Source organism: Hipposideros armiger, unplaced genomic scaffold (genome assembly GCF_001890085.2).
Source record: "Hipposideros armiger isolate ML-2016 unplaced genomic scaffold, ASM189008v1 scaffold_58, whole genome shotgun sequence".
Classification (NCBI taxonomy): Eukaryota; Metazoa; Chordata; class Mammalia; order Chiroptera; family Hipposideridae; genus Hipposideros; species Hipposideros armiger.
Window position 1 is genome coordinate 919,490 of NW_017731408.1, and position 8,617 is coordinate 928,106.

General features: G+C 41.2%; 1 pseudogene; it reads left to right on the forward strand.

The window, feature by feature from the left end:
* Positions 1–1,282: 1,282 nt before the first annotated feature.
* On the forward strand, positions 1,283–1,606 carry LOC109382004 (dynein light chain roadblock-type 1 pseudogene; annotated as a pseudogene).
* The last annotated feature ends 7,011 nt before the right edge of the window (positions 1,607–8,617 follow it).

Genomic DNA, 8,617 nt, shown 5'->3' on the forward strand with positions numbered 1-8,617 from the left:
ACCCTGACTCTGGCCCCAACCTACTCTCCAGTCTTAACTCCTGAAACTCTTCTCACAAAGTATCTACATGTAGTCATGTTGGACTTCTCCTTTACTCCCTCTGAAATCTTAAATTTCCTCCCTGACTGACCAACACCTCTGATCTGTCCAACATGTTCACTACCTTAGTGCAATATATCTAATTCTTCACCTCGCTGAAACTTCTGGTGACTCTATAACACCCCCTCCCCATTTATTTCCAATCTACTCACTGCCTTTTGAGCTAAAGGTCCGTCCCTCAACCCTTTCAGTTAATTCCTCAATATTTCCTCATCTCTCTTGCCCCCCTCTTATTATTCATCTTACAAAACCCAACTCTGAATCAATCCAAATATATGAATTATTCACTACTATTCCCTGGGGGTAATTATCTTTATCAATTCTGATCTCAGAAATAAGTCCATTAAATTTTATGAAAATAGCTTCTAATGGCAGTAGGTGTCATTCTCCTCCATGAGAAATTAATGAAATGAAGGACACTCAGGATATTCTCTAATACTGCCACAAGGGTTAGAGCTTTTTGGTGAGAAACTTTGCACAGACAAGCTCTTTGGCCAGGAAGAGCTTTTTCTTGGTCAATGAAACCTTTGAGCCCAGACTCGGGATTAGAGGACAGCTAGAGCTTGATCTGGCTCTTTCCAGCGAGCCTACATGCAAGTCTCATCAGATCAAATCCCATCTACTGGCCTTTTCAGATGAGTTTCTAACTAATCAACTGATTACAACTGAAAGTGATTAAATAATATCAGGAAGTTATACTCTTATTTTGGTTCTCAGGTATGAACATAATAAACTTTATTCTTTGAATAAAAGAGCAAATTAACATATAGAAAGAGGACTGGCTTACTTTCTATTTTGTGGAATGATATTTTGCTTTCAGCATCCAGTACCAACTTCACCCAATAAGCAGTAGGCCAACCTGGGTTCTAGGTGAGGATTTTGAAAGTCACCAATAGGCAACTCTTAGAGTGTCTCCTCAAGGCAGAGGAGAGCCCTTCCTACCCAGAAAGAGGGTTCAGATGGGAGCCTTCCTTGAAGTGAACCAAGTCAAAGAGTGTTAGTACATTTGTGATTCTGTTTAAATAAAAACAGAAAAGTCAAGGAGTAAGCACAAGGAATGATAAAGAGAACAAGCACCTGATACAGAACATTTCAGGGACAAAACACAAGGAAGTACGTTGTCAGCTACAGGAAACAACATGTCAGGGCTGGGTGCTGACAGGAGCTCCCGGATCCCTCAGAGATGGCAGAGGTGGAGGAGACACTGAAGCGACTTCAGAGCCAGAGGGCACGCAGGGAACCCTCGTGGTAAACACAGAAGGCAATTCCATCAAGAGCCCTGGGGACAATCCGACCACCACACAGTACGCCAGCCTCATGCACAACCTCATCTTGAAGGCCCGGAGCACCGTCCGTGACATTGACCCCCACAATGACCTCAGCTTCCTTCAAATTCATTCCAAGAAAAATGAAATTATTTTTGCACCATAATTAACATTATTTCCTGAATGTGATTCAGAATCCCACTGAACAAGCCACTCTCTGGGCTCCCTGGGTCATTCCTTAATGTAATGTCCCCCAAGAATAATGGTGTTAATCATGTCAACAGCTGGCAGGTGGAAGTCCCCTTGAGTCCATGCAGACCCATCTAGTGACTAAAGTGGGCTGCAGCCCTGCCCACACCACTGACATCATCCCTCTACTGCCAGTTGCCTCTGAGTTCCCGGGAGGGCCCTCTCTCCTCAAGTCTAGGGTTTGGAGCAAGAGCTTGTGGGATGCCCACACCACGCTTCCTTCTGTCCTTCAGTTGACTTCATTGCCCTTGGAAAAGGCTGTTTTTCTTTAACTAAGAATAACTGAAATGCTAAAAAGAAAAAAAAAAGAAAGGAAGGAAGGAAGGAAGGGAGGGAGGAAGAAAAGGAAAGAAAGAAAGAAAGAAAGAAAGAAAGAAAGAAAGAAAGAAAGAAAGAAAGAAAGAAAGAAAGGAAAGAAAGAAAGAAAGAAAGAAAGAAAGAAAGAAAGAAAGAAAGAAAGAAAGAAAGAAAGAAAGAAAGAAAGAAAGAAAGAAAGAAAGAAAGAAANAAGAAAGAAAGAAAGAAAGAAAGAAAGAAAGAAAGAAAGAAAGAAAGAAAGAAAGAAAGAAAGAAAGAAAGAAAGAAAGAAAGAAAGAAAAGTGAAAGGAAAGAAAACAAATGGCAGGAGGGGAGCTAGGGCACTCTAACCCGAGTTTGAACAGCTGAGCTTTAAGAGTCAGAATCAGTCAGTGGGAAGACCCCATCCCTTTTATCGGTAGGGAGCCTGGAAGATTCAAGTGTGGCCTCATGAACTTTGTGAAGAGTTTATCTTATAGTCGCTGTGTCAGACAATCTGAGCACCTCTGCTTGGCCACTGTCCCCACAGGCGGCTTAGCAGTTCCCCGCCATATGTGTTTGTGTGGATTACCATAGGACCCATTTCCTTGCCTTCTCGTGGGTTGTCAAGGGTATATTTTTCTAGCAAATGGAACATGAATCCCGAATCACCATCAGCAAAGGAATCTGTTTTCTTTTCTCCTGCCAGCATCTGTATTAGCCTGTTGGCCAATAAAAAAAAATTAAAAAAAATAAAATAAAAAAAAAAGCCTTGTTTTCACACATAATCACTTAGGACTTTTTTTGAAAGGCCCAGTGTAGTCTCCCTTTAGAAGGCCTAAGACGCAGCTTCCTGGAGAGAGAGGAAAAGAAAAGGAAGGGTAACGAAGGGACCACCATCATGCCAGAGGGGGAGAAAAGAAGGAAGTCATTATTTGACTCATTTTCCTGGCAGCATTAATTTATGATTCTTGGAAACTTTGGGCAGGAAAGTGGGAAGAAGGAGTTCAAGAATTCATAGAATTATTATTTTTTTTAAAAAAGAGGCAGGAGAAGGAAGGTGTATAGTATATCTAGTCCAATTCTATTATTTCATAGATTTGGAAAATGAAGTAAAGAAAAGGGGAAAGAATATTTACTGCAATTCCAGTGTTTTCCAATTACTTTATACTTGTCATTTCATTTCTTTCTTACAGAAATAGGGAGTAATGCTACCTTGATATCTCCATTTTTACAAAGATGGAAATTAAGAATCAGCAAGGTTAAGTAAGTGTTCCAAGGGCACACAGCTTGTAAATGAAAGAGCCAAGATTTAATCCATATTTTTCTGGATCCAGAGCTTCTTTCCACAAAGAGCTACTTGGGGGGGGGGGGGAAAAGACTGTCCCAGGTAATGTAACGAGTTAAGGGAGGGCAGCTGTGTCTCCTGACTTCCAGCCTTATAGTCACTGTAACACTGCAATTTCCTTTTTTTAATGGAAGACAGCTGACACTGAATTAAATTCTCATTCATTCAATATGGGAAGCATCTCTTGTTTCTGCCTGTTCAGCACTGCTCTTCCAGTGTTCCTCCAGCCCCTGCTTCACATCTGCCCCAAATTCAACATTACATTGGACTGTGCACTGACCCTTGCTTTACAATTTCCTTCTCGTTTCCTCCCCTCAGAAAGTATCTGTCCTTTCTCTTGTTTCCTGAGGACCCCGAGGTGTTTAATGAGGAACTGACATATTCATTGAAGGAATATGTTAACTAAGAAAGGCTTAATGCTGTAATTATAAACATCCAAGCAATATGTATTTTCTGAGCACCTACAACACACAGCACTCACTGTCCTAGGGCTCAAGAGAGAAGGAAGGTGAAAAAGAAACACTGCAACCACCGTTCCTCACTTTCAGCTGCTTACCTGACAATATTCATGAAGTCAGACAAACTGGCATGCAATAACCTACTGGATATTCACTCCTTGATGAACTCCTGGAAGCACCTCAGACTCAACATTTCCTTCTTTCCTCACCTCTTCCACATACATGAAAACCTCCATATTTACTTTGGTAAACAAACCCCATCCTACAATAACCTGGACACAACACCTCTGCCCTTTGCTCAGCCAATCAGTTGTCTAGTCCTGTCCTTCTTGGCTCAGCCATGGCAATTAATTGCCCCAGTCTTTCTTTTCTCCCTGCTGCTATTATGTTCGTGCTTTGATCAACTGGCTGCTTGACGTTGCCATGATCTCCTTGTCTACACTCTCTTCCCACTCTAAGGCAGCCTATGCATGCACTGGTTTAGTTTAATCTTCCTTAAGCACAGCTCTGTCCATGTCACTTCTCTGCTGAAAATTTTAATGGTTTTCCATTTCCAAAAGAAGCCTAAATTCCTTTGGCCTGGCACTCAAAGACCTTTATGATTTGGCCAGTCCTACCTTTCCAGTACTAGCTCTCACTAAACTCCCTTTAATAAACTTTGTTAGACTGTGTTCACTGAGCCAATTACTGTTTCTTGTAAGAAATCCTTCTCCCATGCCTCTGTCTACCCCTTACCTTGGCAAGTCTTATATTCCTCCTCCTCCCAGCCCCCCAAATTGTATCCATTGCTCAAGGGCCCACAGTGAAGCTGTCACAAGTCACTGCTCTGTCTGTAAATACACACAGGACTTGATCAAAAAAGATATTGATATCAACCTCTCCCTTATGTCATATTGTTAGTGTAGATGTCTCACCTGTCTGCTGGCCCATAAACTCCTTGTAATGCAAGACTAACATTTAATGAAGAGACAATCAAAGTGCATTGGTGGTAGAAAGAAATTATATAGCATTTTCCACCGGGGAAAGTCAGGGACGAAAATAAGGAAGGGGTAATTTTTGAATTGAGCTTTAAAAAACGAGGAAATTTGAATACATGAAGACTGCAAAGGTCTGTTCATGACAAATGGTCTTGGGAAAAGGCTAACCTATAAATGGTATTGATGAGGAAAAGAGGGTTGTCCAGCTTGGATTAGAGCCCAGATTACCTGATAAAGCACCGTCAGAGTACTTTCCTCTAAGTACAAATATCTAACCTGCATAGCTCTTGTGCACATACTTGGTTGGACACACACCTCAGGGGAAGCATGCTTTCACTAGTGGCCTAGAAGATGTGCTTCTTGCACTTTTAAAAGTTGGTCAGTGGAGGACCGGCCGAGTGGCACAATGGTTAAGAACTGACTTGGGACGCCAGAGGGCCTGGGTTCGGATCCCACATATGAGGGCCAGTGATGCTGTCCTCTACAGCTAAGATGCTAAACAACAGCTCAACCTGGAGCTGGGCTGCCATGAGTTGCTGGCGACAGCGTAGGCTGCAGCCCCTGTGGCAGTGGGTTGCCATGGGCTACTGTGTGTAGTTAGCAGCCAGCGTGAGTGGCCGTCCAGAAGCCGACAACTGATCTGCCTCACTCGGGAAGAGCGCAATGATGGTGCCAGCTTGGGCCGGTGAAGCAACGTCCTCCACAACTAGACTGAAGAAAAAAAAGACAGGAACTTGTCTGTTCCCCTTCCCCCAATTCCCCAGTGCTGTTCCCATCCCCCCAATTCCCCAATAAAAATCTTAAAAAAAAAAAATGTTGGTCAGTGGAAGGAAAGAAAGGGAATAAAAATGGCCAGTTTTCCTGCTTAGTGACCTGGCAGCCTAAGAATCATTGTAGCCTGCTAGAGGAAATACTGAGAAACAATAATAAACTCGTTGATGAGAAGATGCAAAAAGACCTAAGCTGGTCTGAATCTACAACTATACCTTAAAATGATTCTATTATTAAAGCTAGACAGCAGGATGTGAATTCAATGTTTATATTTCCACATGTTTTTCTGTAAGTTGTTTTTAGTTGCATTATGAATACAATGAATCTTTATGGAATAGTTTTAAAACTTATCCACCATGCTTCAAGAGCATTATGCCGCCTCACTGCATTTCTGCCCCTTCTATAATTCCAAAGAAAATGAGTAAAGAAGAAAATTTTTCTAATCACCTGGAAAATGCCATTGGGGAAATTGAATCATGTCTTCACTCAACAGATATTTACTGCATCTTCCCTGTTTGACAGGCACTTTTTATAGGCACTGTAAATGCAACAATGAACAAAACAGACAAAATTCTTGCCTTCGTAGGGTTTACATTATAGTGCAAGGAGACAAACAGTAAACAAAATGAATAAATAAAGCATGCAATTATTAGATGGGTGTTAAGTGTTCTGGAGAAAATTAAAATGTCAAAGTGAGAAAGAACAGCAATTCCACATAAGATAATCAGGGAAGTCCTCACAGAGAAAGGGATAGTAGAACAAAAAAGATTTGGAAGCACGAAGCAAAACACGCATGTGATTATCAGTGGGAAAAGCTTTCCAGACAGAGAGAACAGCAACTATAAAAATCCTGAGGTGGAAGCAGGTAATGAAGGAAGGGCAAGAGGTCATGGCGGCTGCTGCTGCCAGTGGGGACTTGTGGCGGGAGGGGAGGCAACAGGTAAATATGGGAAGTTACCACAGACAAGAAGATGTCGTTCAGACTGGCAGATTTCAGGGTGGAGAAGCCAAGGTAGTGTCATCACTGGAAGTGACATTTTCTATAAAATACCCACAGAGAAGTGTTAACCTCAATGAAGGAGGTGAGAGGGTGTCACCAAAAATGAAACTCCAGCCTTCCTACAGAAAGAGGCACAGGAACTAGGGAGCAGGTTAACTGCCAGGGAGCGTGGCAGCCCCATCAAAGTGGGGACTGGAAGCTTCGACTTCCACAACTGGAGACGCCCTCCCACTCTCGACACCAGTTTCTTCCTACTGCCTGTGAACTTCATGGAAACGATGCAAACCCAAACACACAGGGGTTGTGTAAGGGTGTTAGCACGAACATGTGATATACATGCTTCATCTTTGGCATGGCTGGTTCTGTTTTTTTCTGATAGTTGAATCTTTCCCATTATTACAGAGGGACAGAAAGACAATTTGGGTTGGAATATTGTCTGTTCAATATAGCAGACCTTCCCCAAAATGCTAAGCAGAAAGGAGTACCCCAAATTTAGGAACCTGAAGGACCCTGAGGGAGGGCTGCACCTGACCCAGGTAAGATATACTGGAATACTCTAACCAAACTCGTGATTGAACAAATGCCTTTACAATCAGTGACTTTATTGAATGGTATTCTTCTGGTATATTCTAGTACATTCTCAGAAGCAAACAATAAATCAAAAATATAAACTTCATACCTTAACCTCACTCTAAGCATTTAACTCATTAAATATTTTAAGATAGAGAGCAAAGGCTGAATTATTAAATTCCATTATCAAGTGTTAAAGATAAGCTGTCTAAAGCCCATTAAAATACATATGCTTGAATGCTCCTTCATTTCAAAAAGTTGGAAAACAAAAAATGAAAAACTTTGCCTCACTAAAAATATCTATATGTATATGCAAATATGTATAGAGCAAGTCGTCACTTGATAGCTGGGCAAACTCCTTCAAAATACCTGAAACCAATATAACAATAATTATTATTCACTTGAAAGCACTGAGCTTGACATGACTTCTATATTTATGTGAGCTTTAAGTGATCACATTTGATTCTGTCTCATTTCACATTAAAGCGATGTCACATATAATGATGTTATCAACCTCAGAAAAACATGTAACTGTTATAACAGGATATCTTAATCCTGCTAAATTAGTGGTTTGTCACTAATTTGCTACAGCACTCATTTTATCAAAGCACAAACACCTTGGATAGCAATCTACCTAAATTTACTAGGATTAAAATTTAGGCCTTTTCTTCAACAACACTGCCACCTTCTGTTTAGTGTGGGCTTTACTTTTATTTTTATGGCTTCATGAGTGGTGCAATTTATTTTGATTCGCTTAAGCTTAAAATTAAAAAGAAACATTCTGTAGAGGAAAAAACTGAGGCCCAAAAGAGTCAAGTCACTTGCTCAATGTCCTACACCCATTTTTCCCAAATCGAAACTCACAAATTGTGTTGGTCTTTTCAAACAGACTTTGGTTTTATTAATTTTATCTAATGTTTGTCTGATTCTCTCTTGTTCTCTTTCCATCGGCATATTTTATTATTAAATTGTACAGAACAGAGATGTTTTATCAAGAGCTTAATACTGGTTTTCTCCAAGCAATGATTTGCTTAGTTACATAAATTTTTTTACCATGAACACACATTATCATTTCAATTTTAAAATATTTTCATGTGTTCAGTGTGTGGCCATAACTTGAAAAATTACTCTGTTTTAAAAGATTTGTATTTGTTCAATGTGTGGCCTTAAACAGAAAATTTTTCTGTGGCTAAAAAAGCAGGTGATAACTGTTTCTTTTACTTTCCTCCATTTTCTTCTGTTACAAAAACTTGTGTCAAGTAGGGCACAATACCAATGCTAATGGGAATTTCTAGAAAAACAAGTGATGAGAAATACATCATATATAATATTTAAGAGTAATTAAACAATGGGCCGGCTGAGTGGCACGTTGGTTAAGAGCTGCCTTGGGACGCCAGAGGGCCCCGGTTCGGATCCCACATATGAGGGCCAGTGACACTGTCCTCTACAGCTAAGATGCTGAACAACAGCTCAACCTGGAGCTGGGCTGCTGTGAATCTCCGGGGACGGCATAGGCTGCAGCCCCTGTGGCAGTGGGTTGCCATGGGCTACCGTGTGTAGCCAGCAGCCAGCGTGAGCGGCCAGCAGCCGCAGTGAGCAGCCGT